General features: G+C 39.4%; 1 protein-coding gene across 3 annotated transcripts in view; it reads right to left on the bottom strand.

The window, feature by feature from the left end:
- lingo1a (leucine rich repeat and Ig domain containing 1a) overlaps positions 1 to 24,933 on the bottom strand; it is a 128,784-nt gene that overhangs the window by 63,985 nt on the left and 39,866 nt on the right. The gene's annotated exons all lie outside the window — the stretch shown is intronic.

Here is a 24,933-nt window from a genome sequence, read left to right as displayed (position 1 = left end):
CAAAAACCAAGCAACAGTGGAAACTTAACTCCCAAAAAATAAAATCAGATCAACAGTCAGGCACTTTCTTTGTGCGCATCATCAAATGAATTGCCGAGTCATTTCTGAAAGTGAAACATGTGCTTAAAGGTCCACTATTATACTGTTTTTCAACAGTATATTATAGGTCTCAGATACAAAACATGTCTCTGAAGTGTTTGGCTCCAAATAATAAAAAATTGTTATGACATCATAAAGTGGCCAAAATCTGATCAGCTCATTTTCAGACAGGTTTTTATATAAATGGATCAGGACAAAAAGTGAGAGAATCTTTTTTCCTGAAACTTTCAGAGTCTCTTTACACAGAGGGGGACACATGTTGATGTAGAAGAGACATGAAGAAGAGGGGACACATGTTGATGTAGAAAAGACATGAACAAGTGGATTTTGCATAATAGGTCCCCTTTAAGTTAAACTGCAGCATGTAGCGAACAATCTATTTTCCTATTCTCTATATAAATACAAATGTTTTAATAATGTATCATCACATTGTCTTTGTGCATTTAATTTATTTTCTTTGTGCATTTAAAGTACATCCCTTTTGTTGGAGTAAATTGCTATTTAATTAGTTTCATTAAGTCAAAAGCAATTTAGAGGAAGACCTGTTTCAACGGTTGTTCATACTGATCTCAAGAAAGCTTCTACTGAAATAACTTATAACAGTTTTATTGCCTGATTTTTTGAGAAGCGTGTGCTAGAGGGGATTCCCTGAACAGCCCGTCCGGTCACATTGCCAAGATAATAAAGTCTGAAGATGGATGTCTCTATTAAGGTTTTTTGGCAACATGATGTCCAATATTCACTTTTAATGTATTTCTGTTTTGGGCTCTTTGGTCATTAGCTGCTTAATGCTTCAATATGTTAGTCACCGGTTAGTCACTTAGTGTGTCTGCTGTCTAATGTGTGGCAGAGTACAGTGGTTATAGGAGATCTATTTACTGGAAGCAGAGGCCTTCTGTGGACACACACGATGTCAAAGAAAATTGTGAACCAGAGCAATGAGCTAAAAGACATTAACAAGGCTGCTATTAACCCTTAGATGCATGAGTGGGTCTTTTTGGACCCGGTGAGGTGGTTTTCTTGAAGTATCTTTGTAATTAAAATTTTTTTTTATCATTTCATATTCCAGCTATTCCTCAAAAAACATGTTTTGGATATCATGCCATTCTAATTTTTATTTACATTTTATGAAATTGTAGTTTTTGTATTACGACCCCAAGCTTCCATAAGCATGCATTTTCTATGGGACCCTATGGGAAAACTTTTTTTTTCAAAATGTAATTTTTCAAAAATTAGAAATAGTGAAAAATTAAATATAAAATATTCCTAGTGTGAACCAAAATATAATACTAAAGTGATTTTTCTTAGCCAAAATGACAAAAATGGCAAACACACATTATTCTAATACGGGTCCTTTTTGACCCACTTATGGAAGAGGGTAGGGTCCGGTCACTCGTGCATCTAAGGGTTAAAGGATATGCAGGGTTAAATAACACTTCTCTGTTGCCTCCTCTCTATAAGCGATGACTTTCACATGCATATAGATTTTTATTAAGTTTAAGATATTGATTATAACCTCTTTAAAGAATACCTGAATGATATTCCAGAGAGGAGGCAAATGTTGTAAAAAAAAATCTGGCTATACAGTGATTTAAACTGATTGTCCTAAAGTAATTCATGGTTTAAACAATCAACATGAATGCAAATGCGCAGCCTTCAAACTTACTGCAAGGACATTGTTATTTCAGAGAAGGAATTCACGGAAATAAACTCGGCATACTTAACAAAGTGGAGTCTGCTTAAATGTACCTTAGGCTAAAATAAATAATAAAACATTGAGCTTAAAAAACAAAAAATCAGGCATTTCAATTTAAAATATGGCCTACCATTTCTTTAAGAATATATTTACACATTTACGCAACTTCATGCTAAAGAGAATCATTTTGAAAGGAGCACAACAGTGTTTCTGGGTTTCACATATTGACTGCCACTAATAACCACATGCTCCATTTCCCTCTCTGTGGGGGACTTACGATGAGACTTTGAAAAGCACAAAGAGACCTTCGGAGGTTGCTGATGCCACACTTAATTTGTTCTTTCATTACAGAAAATAAATAACAAAAGAACTTCATGGTGAAATTATTGACATTCACATTAACAATAATTGATTTTGTAAAACAGTATTTGACTCCAGATGCTACTAATACGCTTTGATGACAAGTTGTGTCTGCGATAATGAAAGACGCCGAATAGTAATTATGTGTTATGACTTTTACAACTATAAAATATCCGTAATATCATTACACCGGCTGAGCAACATTTATCAGCAAGCGGGGTAAAAGGCTGCGACCATCAAATGGATTTGCAAACATTTGATCTTCCACATTTTGATATGTACACACAGAACTAGCTGATTCATTTAAATCAGAAGGGATGAACTTCCCTTTGATTTCCTGGCTGGGGAAAGTAAGACCTTGGATCCAAAGCAAAGTGCTGGAGCATCTGTGCCTCTGCAACTCGTCTGCACAGTATTTGGCAGTAATGGAGACACCTCGTTCATCCTCTGCAAGATGTTCTACATCTCATCTGCCTCATTACTGGCAAAACAATTCATTTCAATTCATGGTATTTGGTTCCCGATTATTTCCAGCATCTGTGTTCCAGTTTGCATGTCACATTGCTGTGTTAGTGACATGATTTGCTTTAAAGATACAGCTGCAAATTCTGAACTAACATTGTACTTGTATATGGTACAATTATTTTTGACGCATGTTACACATAATCAGTCTAAATAGTTAGGTTGGGTACCAAATAAAAATGAAGAAATTAAGTTATAGTAGTCATTATTTAAATATCCCTGTGGTGGAATTATAAATTTGGGACTAATTTTTTTATGTCACCAATGTATTTACAGAGGACAGATTACGCTTATTCTCAGGTTCATATTTGTATGTTGTGTCTCTACTGTGACATATTTCACCCTCTGTCTGACACCAGAGCCCATTCTGCTCTGATTGGTTAGCCGGCAGACTCTGCTTTGATTGGTCCACCACTTAGAGATGCCCTCCTTTTGCATATCACGTATGGGCAGACCGTTTTTATTCACAATAACCTATACAACCCACTAGAGTAAAGGGAAAAGCCTCAACATAATCCCTATCTGTGAACAAACTAAATTGTTGGTAAGCACAGTAAATATTTCTGCAGAATTGTATTGAACCAATAGTGGATGATAATGAATTGGCTCAAATCCTGGAGTCAAGGGGAAATCAAGTCATGCACTATGTACAGCTGATTTTTTTTTACCTAGAATTATGTATTCAACCCATGTTTGATTGGAAACGATGTAATCTGATGTGAGGTATTGTGCTATTCTCCCTTTGGAGCCCTCACAGCTGTATTCAAGCATTTAAGGCCTTCCTTGCTGAAATAGCAGACATGTTTTGCTTGGCTTCCCTTTGTTAATACATAAGGAGTTGCTTGAGGGAGACCAGGAAGTCAAGTCCCTTATCAAAACTGCTGCCGGGTATTTTAAGAGTGAAGCAGAGCCTGATAAGGGAATTGTCCCATTGTTTTCTTACTTGAAAGCTGTCAACTTGGGTATGCAAAAATTATTCCTGCCACTCTGTCACATTGACGGGACCTCCGAGAATATCACTCTTACTGCGCCCGCTGTGCTACCACAACCACGGCATGCAGAGTAGCAAGCGTTTCACTCTGACGTATGATATTCAAAGGCAGCGAGGACGATCAACTGACATTTTATAAAATGAGTCAGAGGGGATAAGAGGTTTCAGTGAATAACCGGAAAAAACAACTATACAACATCAAGTACTTCCTTCACAACCTTGGTAGAGTTGCAGGTAAAAGAAGAAACCTATACACAAAACTGAGTACTAGGAAAAGAGGAGATTATTCATTCATAAACATCATCTGCACAACAATTAACACTTAAACATTTAAAATGGACGTCAGGGAATCAAACAAAATGGAAAACAAGAACATGATTGACGACTTGGATGTTGTGTGAAAATTCCACCAGTAATCATGACAGAAAAATAATCATGACAGAAAAAGTAATTTCAAGGGTACTGTAAGAGAATGAAATAATAAATAGCATAGATGAATTATGGATCTACAAGAGCAAAAGCCTCAGGGAAAAATCAATTAACACTTTTTCTCAGTTTCTATCATGTGCTCGTATGATTTTACAACCATCTCCATAAGCAGAAGTATTTGCAACTGATAGCTTGGGACCTTTTTCTTCCCCCCTGTGTCTGTGACAAGATTAGACTATCTCTCCTTGTGCACATGGATGACTGACTCCTTGGGGCCGGTACCATCTCTGTTGCACCCCCTCCCTCCATCCCAAGGCAGAAAACATTTCTATTTTCAACAGGATTAGCTCTCACCACAAGGCACCTGACAGGCAAAAGCATCACCCGCATGGCACATGCCCCCGGGCACCCAGCAGTACGTATCATGGCCTCAGTGACTAACAGGGATCCTGGGGAGTTTACCTAACAGTGGCATGCACAGTAGGGAGCGCACTTCCAACCTCCATGAGACATCTTTCAACCGCCCCTGTCTCAACCATTAACCACGCAGGATTTTTGAACTATTTTCCAAGCAGTAAATAAATCTGTGGCTGCAAGAGAAAAGTGCACACAGTCCCTTGGCAGAGTTAACAAATGCCATATTTCTCATTTACTTAAAAGTCAACTTTAATGTCAAGCTTCAGTTTGTGTTTACAGACAGAGAGATCGAAATTACGTGTCCAGCAATCCCGTATATACAATTATACAAAAAGATTGGTTCAGTATCCCATTTAATAAAAAAAATGCTCGACTTATTTCAGAGCAGCAAAATAAATAAATAAACAAACAAATAAAAAAGTTGTTAAGATGACAGCTATGAGTCTGTGTCTAATTCCTGTCATTTTGCAAGAAACACATAAATTGTGTTATTCATGATAGTGATAGTAATCCCTGTTCCAGTTCCTCTTACATGTATATTCATTTGGGGATAAACTTTCCGTCAGTTTGGTTTGCATTAAACATATAATCGGGCCTCTGAAATCCTCAACCAAAACTTCCTCAAACAAGGGATGAAAATCACTTTGAAAAACATTTGTATATTAAAAAAATTCAGCAATTATCAGATATTACAAGCATAGATATTCTGCAGAAGGAATTCAAATGATTTACCTCCCTCACAATAATTAACAGCGTTAACAATGGCTTGGAGGTGCCTCAGAGCGAGACACTTAACCCTAACTGCACCACGGGGACTGCTCACTGACCTGGAGTATAAACGGCTATTACACGCTCACGCTCCAAGGCAGGAAGTGTTTTAACTGATTGAGTAGGTTGGTGTATTTTGAAAATAAAGAGTGAGTGATAAACCTTCACTAACCCATTAGGGAGAATACAAGTGGATAATCAGCAGCTGGATGATCTGATAAACCCTCAAAAGTACTATTTCATAGCTAAATAAACAAATCTGGAAACATTTCACTGAATTCTCTTATACACATTTTCAGGTAGAAAATCTGTCTTCATTTGGTGATGAAAAAATATCCCAATAACTGTATCTGTCTTTATAATCACTGTATCTAGCTCTGACTTCCAGAAACGGAAAAGGAGGTTTATTGCTTATGGATTATCAGAAATCATTTCAAAAGGACACAGACACATTGGATTAACCTATGGATTAACTTCAGCAGTTTTTTTTTTTATCGTTTTAATGCTATTGAAGACCACGTTTGACCAGACAAAGGTGAGCCATGTTAGCATTTTTAGCTACCTAGCGCCACATGTTTTGATGTCTGTTTTTGTTTATAAAGTCGCGATTTCGTATAATTGAGTGATAATGAGGGTACCCTTCGATTCTGTGTCTCCTCACAATGTGAAACGATGTGTTGTTGGATGTGCAAAGATAAATAATAAGGTTTTGTGAGTGAATTTCGGTGCAGTCATCTGTTAGCATTTTTCGCTCGTTGCTAATTCAGAGGCTCAGCATTAGCATTGTGGGTTTTTTTTTGAAGAAAAAAAAAGAATGATCAGTAAGATGAGTTTCTTCCCGTTACATGGATATAAAACATTCATAGTTTATTAAATGAACATGCCCTCAGACACTGTTTCCTGCAAGATGTTGCGGCAGTGCCCCGGTCTCTCTGGCTTAACAGGTTAAAGGTGGGGTAGGTAAGTTTGAGAAACCAACTCGAGATACACTTGTTGTTATATTCCATGGAATGCTCTTAACATCCCGATAGCAATGAATATCTGAAGTGCTTTGACAAAAAATCCATTAAAAAATGTCATCTGTGGAAGCCGTAGCGCTGTAAAAAGCACGACCAATCATCTGAGCCGGCCCGGCTAAAGTAACTGGATGGCCTACCTGCCTGTCAGCCTTCCATCTGTGCACAAACTTATCTCGTCCCCTCATTGGTCATGTGTGTGTTTGTGTGTGTTGGAGGAGGGGCTCTGTAAGGAAGTGGCAGATTTTCTCCGGTTGTGTATTTTCAAATTCTAGCGCACTCGAGCTTGTTTCTCCGAAATTACCTACCCCACCTTTAAGACAGGGGTGGAATTTGCATAAATTAAAGAAAACAATACAATGAATATTATTTTAAAATTGAATTCCACTAAAAGACCTGAACCTGAACCTGAACCTGAAGAGATAGTCAGTCAGTCTGGCCCTTGTTTTCATTCTTTCTGGAAGTTAGATGAGAAAATAAAACCATTCTCAAATGAAATATCCCATATAACTGAAGCCAAGGGAGCTATATTAGCTCAGTAGGCCTATACTGGACAAAGAGTAAAACAACTAAGCTGTATCTAAAGGTAAACAATCAGCCTACCATCAATTCTAAGCTCACCAATCAATATGTTTTATCTTTTGTTTTCATGCCTCGGGTATTATGAGTCATTTCCAGTCTTTATGCTATGCTAACTTCCCCTGGCTAGAGCCTTACATCTTACCTACAGATATGAGAATTGATTTTCCTCATCTTCTACAATTGTCGTTAGTTATGTGTCTGTATGCAACAACACAACCTTTTATATAACACATGTATGGCCATAGCATGAGAGAAAATGAGAACTACAAATCAATTTAAGTGTACTATCATTTCAAAGCATATACTGCCTTTCCACTATATCTCAAATACTAGAAGGAAACGGAGTCTCAATAAGTATTACATGCTCTGATAACTTACTCTTTCCCCTCACCTAAAAAATATATACATACAAAAGTAATAAACAGTTACTGTGTCCTGGAGGTCATCCCGGTGTTGAAATCAAATCAAATTGAGAATATCCCCGCTTAAAATCTCAGGACGTCTAAGTACTAATCCATTTTGAGCCTAATAGCATGTTAGCTTTTTTAGCAATCTTGTTTTTAATCTATGGCTCCTTGAAACACTTTTGCATTTTGTGTTACATACAGCAGTGGAATAAATCAATATGGTTTACTGAGGTAGGATATTAGTCAAGATGGAAGTTTCATAGTTGTTATTCTTGATACATTCAGCTGTAACATGTTCTGTTTATGATGCTCTCTGTCTGCCTGTTCTCACAGTCAGAGTTTTAAAAAAGCAGGAATTTGTTATTTGTATCTTCACTCATGTACTTTGGATTTTAAATTACCATCACGCTGACCTTTGCGGGTGAACAGTGTAAGACTCCTACACATAATCCTCCACTAGGTGTACATCAGCTGTTAAGAGGGCTTTATCGTAGATATGTGTCAGGCCAACTGATTTATTCGGCTTCTATCTCATCAGCGCTAATTTATTTCCCAGGCTTTCAGTCTAAATTGTATTACTGAGTCCATACTCCATAATTCCCCACAGGATTATAATTATTCCCATTATCTATTTAAAATCCCATTGTAGCCTTTCAAAGGTGAAAGTACACCATATTGAAGCATAAGAGTTAACCTATTCCACTTTAGACTTAAAAAAGCACAAAAAAAAATATGAACTCTTCTGATATTTTTAGATATATTTTATGCATTTTATTTGTCGTCATCAGACAAGGGACAGAGTAACTAAGTTTACATTCTAATGGATGTGACAAATACCACAATTCTGATATATGACATACTGTGTGTAGAGGTTTAAGATCCGTAATATGTATAATATGGTGCAATTTAAAATAACTGCATTGGTTTTCAAGAGTCTAGTAAAGATGACCAACGCATGATTTATTGGAGCAATTTAGTAATTTGAGCATATTTGCAAGCAACATTATCAAAGTAATATTCTGCATAAATGTTCTCTTATCTAGAATAAAATGTATTTACAAAGTTTTGTTTTTCTTGTGTGCAGCTGCATTTCGTTAGCTCCTCATTCAAAAGTGACCTGTCCAGCTTGATTTATGATGCTCATAATAAACCATTTCTATGCAGGAGCTCTTTGTGACAACGGAGAAGATAAATAACACACAACAAGCAGTAAAATGCTAATTTGATTTCCCCATGAGGGTCCATGTGCTGATGATGCAGCGTGACAGTCATCTAAACTGGCCAATCAATGAGTTACTAATCAGTGTGAACACAACCGACTAAAAATAGGTATGAACTAAAACAGTTGCAGTTGTGTCTGTGAGGGGCAACAGTCTTTATGGTCTGACAGGTATATCTTAAAAACAGAGCCCCTTTTATTTTACTTCCCCATTTTATAACCTATCCTTCTTCCCTTTATTCCCAGCCTAACAACTTGAGGAGATTGGCTATTTATGTAGTGCTAGTCAAGCTCAAAAACACAATCAAAATAACCACAGTCAGCATCCCACGAGGCGACCAAAAACCTTTTGACATGCAAAAGTAATCAAGTGCTCCCCGAGCCATTGTTTTTACGGTTCAGAACCCCCCCCCCCCCCCCCTCACCTACCTCTCTTTCCTCCGTAAGGATTCTGAATTCATTTTAATGACTTAATTTAAAAGAGCAACACAATCAAGGTAGTTAGAGGAACCTAGACAACGTTTTAATGTCAGGGTTCCAGTCTAAGTCATTAGAGTAGGGGTAAGATGGCGGCGGTCACATTATTTTCCAGCTGTAATTGGAGGGCAGCAGTTTAACTGGGGCGGATGAAAGAGTTGTCCAGGGAGCTCCGCAGGTCCACTTTAATTAACGAATAAGCAATTAATCAATTGCTAATTTGTGAGGGGCAATTAACCAAAAATGCATAAATCTGATTTTAATTGTGCTGTTGTTTGTTTTTGGGTGTGCACTGTGCCTTTCCAGGTTTTACCCAGCAGCCACTGAAAGGTCCAGAGGTGATTAGATCCATTACCATATGTTCTGGTCATTTCAGCACACAATGAGACATTTGAGCTCTGTCATGACTCACCATTTCCACCTCTCCATGCCAATTTCTAAGTAATCCATCAAATAATTTGCTTCACACGAGCAAATTAATCTTAAATGTATAATTATAATATCATTAAGAGGCTGTGTGTCCCTGAAAATTATGCCTAACTGATTTCATGAATCATTCCGTCCAAAGGTGTTTAGAAAAAAATAAAAAGCTGCAATGCAGAATCCACTGTGGCTCTCATCAACGAAAAGTTCATTATGTTAATGTTGTCCCATTACACATAAACAGACACACTTATGGGTCATGTGTCATCATATTGAATAACCCCAAGATATTGTTGTCTATATGATTATCTATTATGATATATCGGTGTCTCCTAACCCTCAGCAATAATGCAATAATTAAGAAAAAAACAACCCACCTTTTTAATTTAATAAGATATTGTTTTATACAAGTCATTTTGAAGCAGTGAAGTGTATATGCAGATTCATTCAAATCGCCAGACATAGTTGTGTATTATATGATTTCTATGTTTTATTGACATGAGTGAAGAATCAAGTAATCCTTGACCATGGATTTCTTTTATCCAATGCTCACAATATCACTCAAAGTTTCCAAGGCCAAGGACACAGCCACCTGTACCTTTTGTCTTGATACATAAATACTTGAGTGGCAAATTTGAAGATCATGTATTTGTCTAAAATGATATTGAACTCACAGTACAATGGCTGAGTATTGACTCATAACTGCAGGACCTCAGCCAGACATTTCAGTAGAGCCAGCCCTGTAAGCAGATGCAACTTATTTCCTGTTTTAATTTTCCTAATGGGTGTCTGGCTCATAATAACATTCTGAAATAGTTCTCTCGCTTACTGTAATTGCAGTCCTTGGTGGCTTATTTATGTATAAATGCAATTACAGTATGAAGAAAAGTTTATTGACAGGAACAAGCTGCTGAACTTTTTAACTTCCTAAGCATATTTCTAAGGGAATACCATTCTTAAAGTGGCCATAAAAGCACCAGCATCTCTTTGTAGGCAGAGTCATTTTACTACATGAGGGACGGGGATGGCTGATAAAGTATCAGAGAACCATAACAACAGTGGCTTTACTTTAATAAGGTAAACAGCTTAAAGACCTTAGGGTCAAGTCAACACCTGAATAGCAATGCTGAGCAAAGTTTGGCATTCATTTCACATTTTAGGAAAGTGCTGACACTGGGAACTCAATCAGAGGATTCTTACTTCAATTCCATCGTGATTAACTTGGATTAGCATTGATCCTAAGGGAGTGAGCTAAGAGGAATAACCCGTTTTTGGGAACATGTTCAACCTAAACATGCCCATTTAAATTGCACGGTATATCTACTAATTAATGCATATCTACTGCACACTCATGCTCAGAACGGTTTGGTGTGATGACTGTCTTGAAAGAAGAACCACGTGCAGTTCATGTCGACCTGTGGGCCTGCATGAATATTAATGACGATCATTACTCATTATAATGCTGGGCCATTATAGCGAACCTACGGTAACCCCTGCTGCCCTCGAGTTGCAAAGCTGCAGGATTTCCAACCTTGGGATCAAATAAATCTCCTCATGATACTGAATGTGGCCACTTTATATTATATAAAGACCAAGATACCACAGCCAAAGTAGAATAACCTGATAAATAGAGCATACATTTGCGGTACTACCTTGATCTAAAGACTGATAGATGGCAGGTATGGAAGTTAGATAGCAAACACAACAGCAATGACTATCAACAAAATCCATTCACCTTGAGCATGTGTCTTTGTAGACAAGACGTGATTCATTCCCAGCATCATAACAGCTGCTTTTATCTACATTACAAGCCCTGACTGCAGCAGAATCATATCACTGTGAAGCATGCTGTGCTGTATCTGATGGCCAGATGTTGCTGTGTTTCAGAAAACACAGAGAAGCTCACCTTGAACCATCATCATCAAAAAGGTCAGGATACATTCTGCTTTGTGCTGACTCAGTATCACTACTGCTATCACTCCATCACTAATACTAGTGGTGGCTTCATGCTGTCCTCCCTCCAGACTGCTCACCAGGCCATTATGTGGGAAAAATACCCACATCACACTCTTCCTCTTCTGTGTAAACAATCTCTAATAATGCAGCGGCACATTTAGCCCTTAATAATGACTTCCTGGTGACACCATGTCCCAAGACACGCTTACGGTACGTCCACACAGCAGCTTTGAAAAAATCTTGAAAATCTTGGAGTTGGAGTCTGAGAGCCTGGGGATTTTTCGCAACCAACAACCAATCACATGAATCTCCCGCCCCCGGCATACAAAGCAAAAAAAACCGGGGATTTTATGCGATTAATATATATATATATATATATATATAAACTCCTCAAACAGGCGAAAATATACTAGTTTCACACACTGTCTCTGCCACCTCCCTCCATGCCTGGTTCCTCCGGTTTGTATTCCGGTAAATAGTTCTGGTCGTAAAGAACCGGGTGATTTGCTACCGTAATTTCTCGTTTAGAATTTTGAGGAAATGAACTGCGGTCTGGCTCTCCCAGCTTGCACGCGGTTTGATTGGCTAGCGCTTGAACTGTCAGATTTGCATTAACGGGATTTGATTGGCTGACGCTTCCAGCTCAGCTTCAAAAGTTGAACATTCCTCAACTTTTGAATCCTGAAAATCCTGGAAATCTTCGCTTCGCTTCCCCACAATGCAGTTCGGCGAAAAGCGAGGCAAAGTGACGTCACCGCCATTCAAAGTCAATGGGCAGAGAAGCGTTGGAAGATTTGTTTAAAGCTGCTGTGTGGACGTACCGTTACTGTAGTATTATCTCACTGATGCTTAGGAAAGTATTTATATTACTACTGGAGCCTGATACCATATTCACTACATGGCACATAGTCAAATGTATACACCTAAACATTTAATTCCATCATGGATCAAGGTGTGGTCCGCATACTTGCCAACCTTTAGACCTCAGAAATCGGGAGCATTTCAAAATGCAAAATTGGGGGGGGGAGGCTAATGATTCGCCGGAGCTGTTAGATTAACATTAACATGCTTATTGTAGTTGTAAGTGCACTGCCTTGCGGCCTGTAGAAAAGGAGGCCAGGAAAGGAGTGAGCAGAGAGTAGAGTAGTTGTCGATTCTTGTTCTGTTTTCTGTGAATATCTGCATCACCCTCTCAGACTTTGAGTTGCGCGCGCTAAGAGACGTGTTACCATGGAAACCAATCAATGGTGTAGCTGTATTAAAGTCCGAGTGGAAACAGTCGTGTGTAAATCAGATTTTGTCAGAAATCGGGAGAAATGCGGGAGAAATAGGACCACGGGAGGAAACCGGGAGAGGGCAATGAAATCGGGAGTCTCCCGCGAAAATCGGGAGGGTTGACAAGTATGGTGGTCCGTTGAAGAGAAAGAAAGGAAGAAAGAGGCGAATTCTGGAGCAGCAGATGGTCTGAAATGACTTGAGATTTTGCTGTGAAAGGACTTTAAATGAGTCAAGCTTATTCCATCTGCATAAATGAGACAAAGTGCAGTGGAGTGTTTTGTTTTTGTTAGGGTTTTTAAGGTTAATCGTGAATGTACATTTGCGATTCCGTAAGACTTCCAACTCCTCGCTGTCTGGGGCTCAGAAGTAGAAACGGTCTGTATTTATTATGGATGTAAGATCATAAAATGCTGACACACTTTCCTACAGTCAGCCTTTCACAATGGTTGAAGTCTTTTCTTAAGGATTTAGCTCCTTATTTTCAGATTGAGATGAGTAAGGAAAACCTTATTTTGTCGGAAAAATAATGGCAGTCTTCTGGGTAAATGATAAAGAATGCAATTCAGCCATGGAGTGTATAGTTGTACTTTATATCTTAAAATGCATTATTGTATCTGTGCCGTATAAGCAGACATTACATGATGTAGCAGATGGTCCAAAGTGATTTATAGACTCTTAGTATTCCACCATGTTCCATCTTGGGGTCCAGTCCCATCCCAAGGGTCAAAAGATATATCTTAAGAGTCTTGAGATGATTAATGGTGAAATAAAGAAGTTACTCTAAATAATCTCACCATTAATTATTGTTACTTTTTCAAGCATCAGTCTGACTTTGGTAGAACTGCTTACAACTTACAGAACACAACTACTCACTACTCTAAATTGATTTGAGTAAATCAAAAATAATACTCTATAATTTAGACAATTGTAACCTGTTGGTACTTTAAACCAGGGGTTCCCAAACTTTTCAGCCCGCGACCCCCAAAAAGGAGGGGGGGGGGGGGGTGCTAGTGAATTGTCAACGGGGGGGAGCCTCGCTGCGGGGACATTCTACAGATGGCCAGTCCGCCCCTGAACAACGTCTATGCACACATTATTATTAATAATAATAATAATACAAATAATAATAATATTAATCATAGATAAAGTAAAATACCTCAGTAAATGTCATGTGTTACTATTAACGATTGATGTGGAGACTATATATGCAATTGTATTTTATTTTGGTATTTTTACATTTTCCCTCAGTAACAATACTGTTTATCTGTTTTACATTTTTTTTAAAGTTCAACAATATCACAGGTTACATTAAAACATAACTTTACAATAAATACAACATGGCCACATCTCTGAAGAGGTATACACAGAGGTCTTAAGATCTGACCACTGCAGATTGCATGGGAAGCCACCTTGAGACCCCCCCCCCTCTCGATAGCCTTATCTGTGATGTGCAACTGATGAACTCCTGATGGACTCTCCTGGTTTCGCCCGTATGGATCAACTGACAGAGGGACGGGGGGTTTGGTCCATTTTTCTCTCTCTGGGAGATAAGCTCTGTCTGTCAGCTTGATTGACGTATCAAAGAAGGGCAGCTGCTGTCATTGTGGGGCGACGTGACTTCTAGAAAGCCTTTCTCAGCCGTTTCGCCTGGACTAGTTTCTAATATAAACAAGCCCGGCCAGACAGACATGGCCTCTTTGTTTGCAGCCATAAAGAGGCATTATGATGCTGCTGGATTTCTGGTACAATAAGACCTGAGAAATGAATAGCAGACTTCAGCAAAAGCAGAAAGAAAACAGTGAGAATGGAAAACAGCGAATCCAGGATACAAGTCTGGAAATAATGATAAGAGCCCAGGCATTCAGTGGAAAGGAATTTAAGAAAAAGACAAGAATCAACATATTAGTTTGAATTAAAATGTCTGTTATGGTCTTTGTTTGGCCTTTTATTATAAAACCCATGTGTCTAAAAACTCATTTGTTTCAAGCTCAAAAGTGGCATGGAGTGATAAGAAGCCACTGGCTGCCCAACAAGCCTTTACAAATAAGTAGAATAAGACGCTCTTGAGTTATCAGTATTAATCCAAGGCATCATTTGCAAAAGGCTGTAAATACTGACCGAGAGGCCGACTGTCACTCTGCAGTGAAGCAGAGCGAGAGACTTTCACAGTTAAGGACCAACAGCAGCTTTTTCTTTCATTTAACAGGCGGCAGTTTGCCAACACATCCTTATCCTCAATTCCCCACTCCTAAAATGAGGTTTCAATTATTCAGCTAGAGACCAGTGAGGGATCATAAGACGGCCCTGTGCATTTCTCTGCTGTGCATTTCTCTGAGTCTCTCAATTTTTGCAACTTCTAAACTCCTGATGGATTTCCCCAAAAATGAGCGGTAAATCCAGCAGCAGTCACAATCTCGTCACTCGGCTGCCAAGGAGGTCTGCCTGACTTAAGTTGACAATACGGTTTTAAAACATGCATCGCCTTCATGGTCTTTTCCTGTTTGACAATGCATACCAGTACAACAAGGACAACAAAAAGGAAAACAACCCATACATATTGCAGCCGCGGGCTCACACGGGGCTTCATACATCAAAGCCTGGAGGGAACGGGCTGCTGAGATTCACACAGGCTGTTTTGCATTCACCTCTCCGTCCTTCAAAAGCTTTACAGCTACCAGCCTGACTGAAGAAGCCACAGAAATGTAATTGGAAATTCAGACCCGCACAAGGAGCTACCATTCATCAGACAGTGATAGGTACAGTAGCATTTTACCCAACCACTGATAGTTCTTCTTAAGTGGTTTGTTACAGATGAGTGTTGTGATGCAGCCAGGCAAGCAAAGCGTTTTCAGGTTTGGACAGCCATTGCTTTTATTGAACAGATGCTACAGCTACAGTAGTCTTATCTGATTAACTTGAAGGAAACAAATGTCATTACCACATGTGAACACCACTCTATTATGTTTATGTCTTAAGTCAATGTGTATACATTTGATTAATTGAGGCATTACCTTTGATACATGGAAATAAAGCAATTATAAATAAGAAACAAGTGGAAGTTACAACTGTCACTGCAAAGAAAGGATGACAGCTCTTTCTGTGTTCACATCTCTTGAGACTTAACATTGCCAAAAGCTATGGATGTAAAGATCTGTATTTCCCATTTTACAAAAGAACAATGGAGTGACAACCTGCCCATGTGTTCAACCTGCTTGCTTTCCTCCCAACGTAGAACACCTTTTGATAATGTATATTATGCATGGTTGGACAATTTTTGGGCCTATTTCATCCCAACCAGATATTTTTTATTGAATGTATTGTGTGCCACTTGTTGAGTTTGCCCCTCTCCTTGTCACTATCAATATTTTGCACACTATTTGTTGATGGATTAATGTTGAAGCTTTAATAACAGTAGAGCATAATATGAACACTTAATCTGGTTTGTGGAATTGTTTTACACTCTCGCCTGCTTTTATTTGTGCCTTTGAATGTGTTATGCTTTGCTTAGTTACACAAAAAAATCACTCAAAATATTGTTTGTCACCTTCCTAACGGCATTGTTGGATCCACATCTTATTATTAGTCTTTGAATCTTTGTTAGCTGGGGCAGCCTTTTCTTTTTTCTTCTTTTTTAAATGACAATATGTTAAAAATAAACTGAAAAGTCGAATCAAAAAAATCTAATTACATATGCTTTTCATTGCAATAATTGCTTGCTAAATGAATAGCTAGGCAGTTGCTCTAAATTAAAACACTGTTACCCTTTAAAGGTTGCCTAATGATCGCGTTAATGTAATCACAATCTTTGTTCTATTTCTTGGTTGGTTTCAAGCAGTGATCAACGCTAAAGAAGCCTTTAGGCTCAGTAAATGTGAAAAGCTCTTAAACATGGTGTGATTAATTCTAGTTATGTGTGTCTATGCCTAACTAGTTTATTTTTTAAGCAGGAAAAACACAAGTTTTTTGCTGAATCAAGTTATTTTAGCTCACCTCAAAAACTCTCAAAACATTTTTTTGGCGAGACCTGAAACAGAAATCTGGCTTGTTTACTAGTTGGAAGCGCTGACCTACATTTTCAGTCTCTCTTACTTCCTGTCTTAAGTCTTATTTCCTGTTTACTAATACAGCACAAGCCATCTGTGAGCCATTACCATTCAACTCCAAAGACTGACACCCTGCTGGCATGCAGGGAGAGCCATGATTGAGTGGAAAAGAGCAGACACTTTTTTTTCTTATTGTCAAGACAGATTTCAAGGTGACAGGAGAGGTGTCGAAGATGTGATTGATTGTGCTCAAATCCAATAGAGTCCAATAACACACACAGCTGAGTCAAACCACCCGGATCAATACGGTTCCAAGTGACTAAGATGGATGTGTATTTGTCTTTTCTGTGAGAGCGTTATGTAATAAATCAAGTGCAGTCAGTAATTACTTCACATGCTAACTGTCAGGCAATATGATTAGCTTGAGAGTCCTGTTTATTGTTTAATATTGCCAAAGTAACTGAACATTAACAAGAGGGCAGTTTTCAAATGATGTGGAACTTGCAGGACGGATGGAGAGCAGAAACACTAAAAACATTAAAGAGTACAACCCTGCAGTCATAACGTACTTTATTATTATAATACCTGTGAACTGAATAAAAGGTTATTTCAATTCATTGTACAGTATTATCAGATTACTGACTATATGCTTACATAAGATATTTCAAGACCTTATACTTTCTATAATGGCACCATAGGTCACTTTACCCAATACTTAAAGAGTACTACTTTCCACCAAAGTGACACTAATTGCTTTCATTTAAACCACAGGGCTTTTGACATACTCAGTATAAATATATATTAATTTGTCGGTTTTTTCATAATCATTACAATTCAGTAATCCCTCTATTGGTTATATTCATTTCATCACAGTCAGTCACAGCAGTCCCTGATAACACGTAACTTCAGAGAAATGATTTCATGGCTTTGGTAGCATGTATGAGTGTGGTGATTCCTTTTTAAACATTGACAACAAATACTGTATACATTTAATAATAAGCCTCAGAGGAGATGTCTTTGAGTTTATATACATTTCTATAGTGGTGTTAGTATAGCCACAAAGTAGATGCATTTTCCTGTTCCATCCACAAAACAAAAGAATGCATTAACAATTACATAGAATAAGAGAAACGTGCAATTAAAGTGTGTTGTTAGTAGTATATATATATATATTTGAGAAACCTTTCCACGGCACTTCAGTTCACTGAGTGTTTAGGCCCACTCAAAATTAAGTGAGTGTTGAGGAAATACCTTATAATTTAACTATTTTACAAACCTCTCAATCGACCTAATATTTGCTTTGCATTCAGCTCCATTTTCAGAAACATAAAAACATAAAATAATATCTGACTCAAATCGACTAGCCCAAAGACTGCACCAGATGCTTCTGTTAGATTATTATACTAATAGCAGCAGACCTTTCACAACACTGCATTACAATGTTAATTTCCCCCCAAATGAAATAATCTAACATTCTGCAGTTTTAATTAGCAGTTAGTTTCCCCACAATTTGGGAAATATGTTATATCTGTAAAAGCTATTATGTCATGGGGAAATATCCCATGGGTCACTAGTTCTTGAGCTACCGGAAAATTAGGCCCAGTAACATAAAAGGAAGCCAGTCAAAGCAGCAAAGAAGATGCACAGAAAACGATCCCCCAAATCCTCTTAGTCAAACGATTTTGGATTATCTTCAGAGTCCTTAAAAAGTCAAAATGAAAGGAGCTGTGCTAATCTGAATGTACCTAAAATAAAATGATGTGATAGAGTCAAGGGCCACTTCATTATTTCGGTGTTGTGAGAAATCATACTCTCTCACTCAATTTAAGAGAGCCACCGTTTAGATATCATTATTGTGTATCCTTGTATGCACTAATGATGATGAGTAACAGATGGGACAGCAACTCAACACTGCGTTATTCAACAATCTGCAGGGAAACAAAATGTCCACCAGACCAGAACCAAGATAACATTAAGATGAACCTGTGCAGATAAGTGTTTATACTATAAAACAGACACAGTGCAATTAGAGTCCAAGCACTTCAGAGTTCTCCAGTTTTTCTGAATGGCCTTCTGCTAAGGTGTTAGTGTCCCCGCAAAACAACTACCATAGCAAGAGTCTGTTGAATTTATGAAGTATATGACGGTGCACTCATCATCCTATTCACACTTACCTTTCACATCCAAGGTAATGATGCAGTCCAAAACTTTTAGTATAGCAATATTCAAAGTATGGTATTTTATCACAGTGGAGCAAACTGGTTAGCATAGTAGGCTACATTATTGTATCAGTTATCTGCAGGATTATATGATTATAAAAAAAAGCTGAAAAATAGTGTTGATTCTTCTCAGTTATTCAGGTAGTAAAATGGGGTTTGCTGTGGCTCTGATATGGACGTGGTAGGTGTAGAAATAGGCACCAACCATAGGGTCAGTGGTTCGATCTTAGGCAAAATGCTTGCTCCTCCAGGCATGAATAAAAGTTGGAGAGTAAGTGGTTTGAATAAAAGTGTCCGCCATATGACATGAGATGTAATGTCCGGAGTGTATAACATCATTATTAGTTTCATATCTATTGAGACCATAGCACTTTCATTGAGACATATTACCCACTGTCACATAAATACAACTTTAAGTTCTTAAACAATTACATGACACACTTCATTACTCAGATTTGGCTGTATGGCATACTAAAGAGTAAAACATTCTTCAATCTACGCTTTTCTTTGAACAAAACACTGCACACTATCAGCATCATTATTTCCTTGTGCTGCAGAACTGATACTCTGCCCCTCTTCTGATGGAGGGCAAATCAAGACAAAGCCTATCTAAAATGAGCAAGAGAGTACCTTTTTTACATAATGCAGCTTAGCGATCATTTAAGAATTACAGTTGATAAGCATTATCTTGTTTCTGAATACACCGTACACATTTAAATGCAGTCTCATGTCGGCTTAATCTTTGATAATGCTGGACGTCAGAAGGAGAAGAATGGAATGAGTTAAACCTCTTCACAGCCTCACTTCCCTGTGCTCTCCTCCTGTCTTGTTCTCAAAGCTCCAGGGAGCTCTTGTAGGCAGGGAAAAGGGATATTTTTAGCAGCTTCTACAATCCCTCCTGTAAATAATTACCCTCGTTGCTGTTGAAGCTGCCAGCTCATCAGATTGGATGAGCACAAACGTTAAATTAAGGCAAACAGGGATAGGGACAGCACGTCAACACCTTGTGACGATAGACCAAGGACACTCCTTCATAAGTGAACACTGGAGCCATTGAATGTTGGTTAAGGCCCCGTCCACACGGAGACGAAAACGAACCGAGGTCGATATCAAAAAAGTATTCCCGTCCGCACGGATTCGGCACAATAAACGTGTCCGTCCACACAAGACCGCTCGACCCGCTGGAGACGCTGTAGTACATATGCCGGGCCTGTAAGTGGCGCTGTACTTCCACCACAAAGTACACAAAAAGCACAGAATAAGACCCCCCGAGCATGGTTGCCTGGTTGCCCTCCTGGTTATTCTCCGCGGTGGATTTAGCTGCATTTTTAGCAACATGTAGTTCATGTAATTCTCCATGTCCACTTGTTGCTGATGGTTGCGGTAGAGGAGCTGTAGATTTTGCACTAACATCTGTAGCATGGTCAGTAGCATCTGGAGCACGAACGCAACCCTGTGATCCGCCATTATTGGTGTTGTTGGCGAAACGCATCAGCGGGTGACGCGGGGGTGTGTAGGAGAGGTGGGGAGAGGCGGGGCTATGATCGTTTAGGGCGTACACACGGTGCCGCAAGCGATACGTTACCAGACCTTCCCACTTTGGGATGTGTTATAGTTTGAGGGCTCCGTTTCTGGGGTTCCGTTACGGCCTCGTCCATACGATAAAGAACTATAGCGGATAACACCATTTTCGTCTCTGTGTGGACGGGGCCTTATATACAGGGCTGCACATTACTGGTGCGCAGGTGCACCTGCGCACCCCCGGCCAAAAAAGAGCACCGGGTCATTTGAAAAAAGGTGTATTTGCGCACCAACATTGAGAGAGAGAAAGAGAGAGAGAAAAGAGCGATGAGAGAAGAGAGAGAGTGAGAGAGAGAAAAGAGCTATATTCGAGTTGCATAATAACTGGTAAGATAGCAGGGTTTCCCACACATAGACTTTACTTGGGCGGGCCGCCCAGGTATATTAACGGCCGCCAAAGTATAATTTGCGAGTATAATTCCGTCCACGAGCACGATGGCATCTGCGATCCCTCGCTCTACCCCTCGCTATCGTGTGAAGGGTCTGCTTTATGCGCTCCGCACAGTAACCCTGCTGCGTGCTCACTAGCGCACCTCCCCCCGTTCATAAAGTCAAGTTCCCCTCAAAAGGTCAGGTTTTTTCATTTTAAGAAATGCGCACCAAGCAACATCTCCAGGTGCTCCTTTGAGAACCAGGGCAAAAAAGTAATGTGCACCCCTGCTTATATAAGCCAGCCCAGTAATAAAACAGTTTAAAATACACTGAATGGTAAGTGCAACTATTGCACCAATTTGCCTAGAGAGCTGTTGAATGGTTTGAATATAAACATAAATAACATTAAATGAGCATTATTACACGCACAATTGCTGTAATGGAATTGCTAGGTGGCCAGCAGTATACCACAGTCGTACCAGGCAGTTCCCAAATGGGAATGTTTATTTGTGAAGCCCTCCCTATTCTTGCAACTGCTCCCCTAGGCCTTTGCGGTAAACAAGAATATGCTCTTAGCCAAGTTTGCCTGGTTAAATAAGGATGAAAGAGAAAGAAACTCCAACAAGAAGGTCAGCTAAAGGTTCCTGTTATCTCTTTTTATCTGCTGCACTGGGACACATAACATTCTGAACATAAATAATGATAATGCTCAGTTTACGCAGGGACAGTAACTACTGGATTGATCCCTCAGAGTTATAGGTTCATACACAGCCAGTGTGCAAACTGCTCAACTTTCGCCCACATGGAATGATTTGACTTTTTGGAAAATACAATTATTTGTTTTCTGGTGGAGATTTGCACAAGGGTCAACACCACTCTCATATCTATCCATTATATTTAAAGAGGCCTTATTATGCTTTTTAGGATTCTCCCTTTCCTGTTGTGTGTTATATAAGTTTGTGTGCATGTAAATGGTCTGCAATGGCTAAAATCCCAAAGTTACATTACATTACATTTAGCTGACGCTTTTATCCAAAGCGACTTAGAATAACGGCATTCGACCAACAAGATACAAACTTGAAGAAAACAGAATCATAAGTACATCAGGTTTCATAGAGCTAAAACATTTCAAGTGCTACTCAACTGGCTTTAGATAAGCCAGCCCTTTATTAGTATATAAGTGCTTTGTTAGTAATTCTATCGCTCGAAGTGGAGTCCAAAGAGATGAGTTTTTAGTCTGCGCCGGAAGATGTGTAAGCTTTCTGCTGTCCTGATGTCAATGGGGAGCTCATTCCACCATTTTGGAGCCAGGATAGCAAACCCACGTGTTTTTGCTGATGGGAACTTGGGTCCCCCTCGCAGTGCGGGTGCAGCGAGCCGTTTGGCTGATGCAGAGCGGAGTGCACGTGCTGGGGTGTACGGTTTAACCATGTCCTGGATGTAGGAAGGGCCAGATCCATTCACAGCATGGTACGCAAGTACCAGTGTCTTGAAGTGGATTCTAGCAGTTACCGGAAGCCAGTGAAGGGAGCAGAGGAGCGGGGGGGTGTGGGAACATTTAGGAAGGTTGAAGACCAGACGAGCCGCTGCATCCTGGATGAGCTGCAGAGGTCGGATGGCACATGCAGGTAGACCAGCCAGGAGGGAGTTACAGTAGTCTAGGCGTGAGATGACGAGAGCCTGGACCAGAACCTGCATTACTTTCTGGGTCAGGAGGGGACGTATCCTCTTGATGTTGTAAACATACTTGCCAACCCTCCCAATTTTGCGGGAGACTCCCGATTTCATAGCCCTCTCCCGGTTTCCTCCCGGGGTCATATTTCTCCCGCATTTCTCCCGATTTCTGACAAAATCAGATTTACACACGACTGTTTCCACTCTGACTTTATTACAGCTACACCATTGTTTGGTTTCCATGGTAGCGCGTCTCTTTAGTAGCGTGCGCAACTACATAGTCTCAGAAAAACAGAACAAGAATCGACAACTCAACCCTCTGCTCACTCCTTTCCTGGTCCAGCCCACACATATACTCCATCAAGAGGATGTTGCTACAGGCCGCAAGGCATTGCACTCTACAACTACAATAAGCATGTTAATGTTAATTTAACAGCTCCGGCGATCCACTAGCACCCCCCGCGCGGTGGTTTTGAAATGCTCCAGATTTCTAAGGTCTCAAGGTTGGCAAGTATGGTTGTAAAGTGTGTATCTGCTGCAGCGGTTCCCTCCAGAGGGACTTTCTCTCCCACACACTCCCCCATTCCCGGAAACTCCTTTGTTCATTTTCTCAACATACTGACATCACTTTATTACACTCTCACTTAATAGGCTAAGGGACACGGTATCTCATAGCGGTTGACCAATCACAACAGAGCCGGCCAGCTAACCAATCAGAGCAAACTGGGCTCATTTTTTTACATTAAAGCATGTTAGGCTCAAACTACAAATATGAACCTGACAATGAGCATAATATGTCCTCCTCCAGACTACAGGCAGCTGCTGGTTGTCTTACCACAACTTAACCACTTGAAACATAGGTAAAAACAGCTCAAATGTCACATGTGGCAGATTAAACAAACATTTATATTCAATATTTATCAGAGACCTTAAGAGATGTTGGTACGCAGATGTGTTACTTACCAACAGAGAGAAGGTATAGCTATTTAGTTTGCAGTCTTTCTGCTAAAGTATAAGCTAAGCAAAGCAAGGAACATGTTGGTCAATTTGAGTAAAGTTTCAGAATCTGACTGCTGAAACAGAAAACAAGTATTTGAGGAAGCATTTCATCTCCCTGATAAGCCTTAGTTCCACAAGTGGAGGACTGTGATTACAAACGCACTGTCAACAGATTCTCATGGGCCCACTCTTTTCTGAGGAGAATAGGCAGTCTGCCCTCCTTTGGTAAATTATCAGGACGGTTTGAAGTGGCTGACGCAATTCCTCCTCCACTGTGATGTCACTGATGTTAACTATCTTCCTTTCATCTTTTTTTCGGCTTTACTGCCTTAGCTGTAACTGCTGCATAGCTGCCTCAATTCCTTCAATCCAAAGCCTGCCTTATTTCTTTGTAAGGCATGCAGTTTTTTTTTTTAAAATATCCTCTGGGCCTGCATAAAAGAAACCTAATTTGGCCAAACAATATCAAACCCTCCAGTGACATGTACCAACCGTGAACCTGCTAGATCAGATCAATTAACATCAGTCATTGACTTTCAATACCCGCTGCCAAATACGTGTCCAAAAGAATTTGCCCAGCTGTCTGTCTAAACCTTTCCATATCAAAGCTTTGCTCTATAAGCGTTGAAAGAATCCATCTTTCCTACGCAACATGTTTATGGTATTTCTGTGAGGGACAACATTTCTGTGAGGGACAAAATTCCTTGGAAGAAAACATTGTTTCTAAGAATGTGTTTGCACATCACATGGACATGATGCGTAACATAGCAAAAACCTGATTGTAATGGTTCTGTTTATAACTTAATGTCTGTAAAGAATCATGAAACATCGACTGTGTGATATTATTGCAAGGTCTGTCTTAACCCCTCAAACAACATAAAAAAAGCATTATATGTTTTTTATGTGGACTAAAGACTACAGTGTTCTGACATGATAATCTTACCCCAAATAAGTCATGATGCTGGAGCAGTTGTTGAGTTTAAAGACTGGATTGACATCACAAAACAAAGTTGTGATAGATAACACATTAATTCATGTATTTAAAGATGTTTAAATTCCCTTGAGTTTTATGTCTGGAGTTCAGTTGTCCCTAGAGATCAACATCTAATTAACAAGGTGTGATTCTGACAGGAACTTAACATGTCTTCTTTTCCTTATTAACATCCCATAATTAGGCGGAAAATAGCATGGCATGGTAGTGTCATCACACTTGGATTAAAGTTAAACGCTATAAGCGCTTTCGCACCGGAGTACTTTTCCCGTACTTTTCACATAAATAGTTCCGATAGTTCCTGGGATGTTGAGTTCACACCAAAAATATATAAATTTCACCCCTTTTTAGTCCCTGCTAGAGAGCAGGGACTTTCCTGGGGAGATATTTTTTTTTCCAATTTCTGATTGGCTT

This window comes from Notothenia rossii (assembly GCF_949606895.1).
Source record: "Notothenia rossii genome assembly, chromosome: 5".
NCBI lineage: Eukaryota > Metazoa > Chordata > Actinopteri > Perciformes > Nototheniidae > Notothenia > Notothenia rossii.
This window is presented reverse-complemented; position numbering and strand designations above follow the sequence as displayed.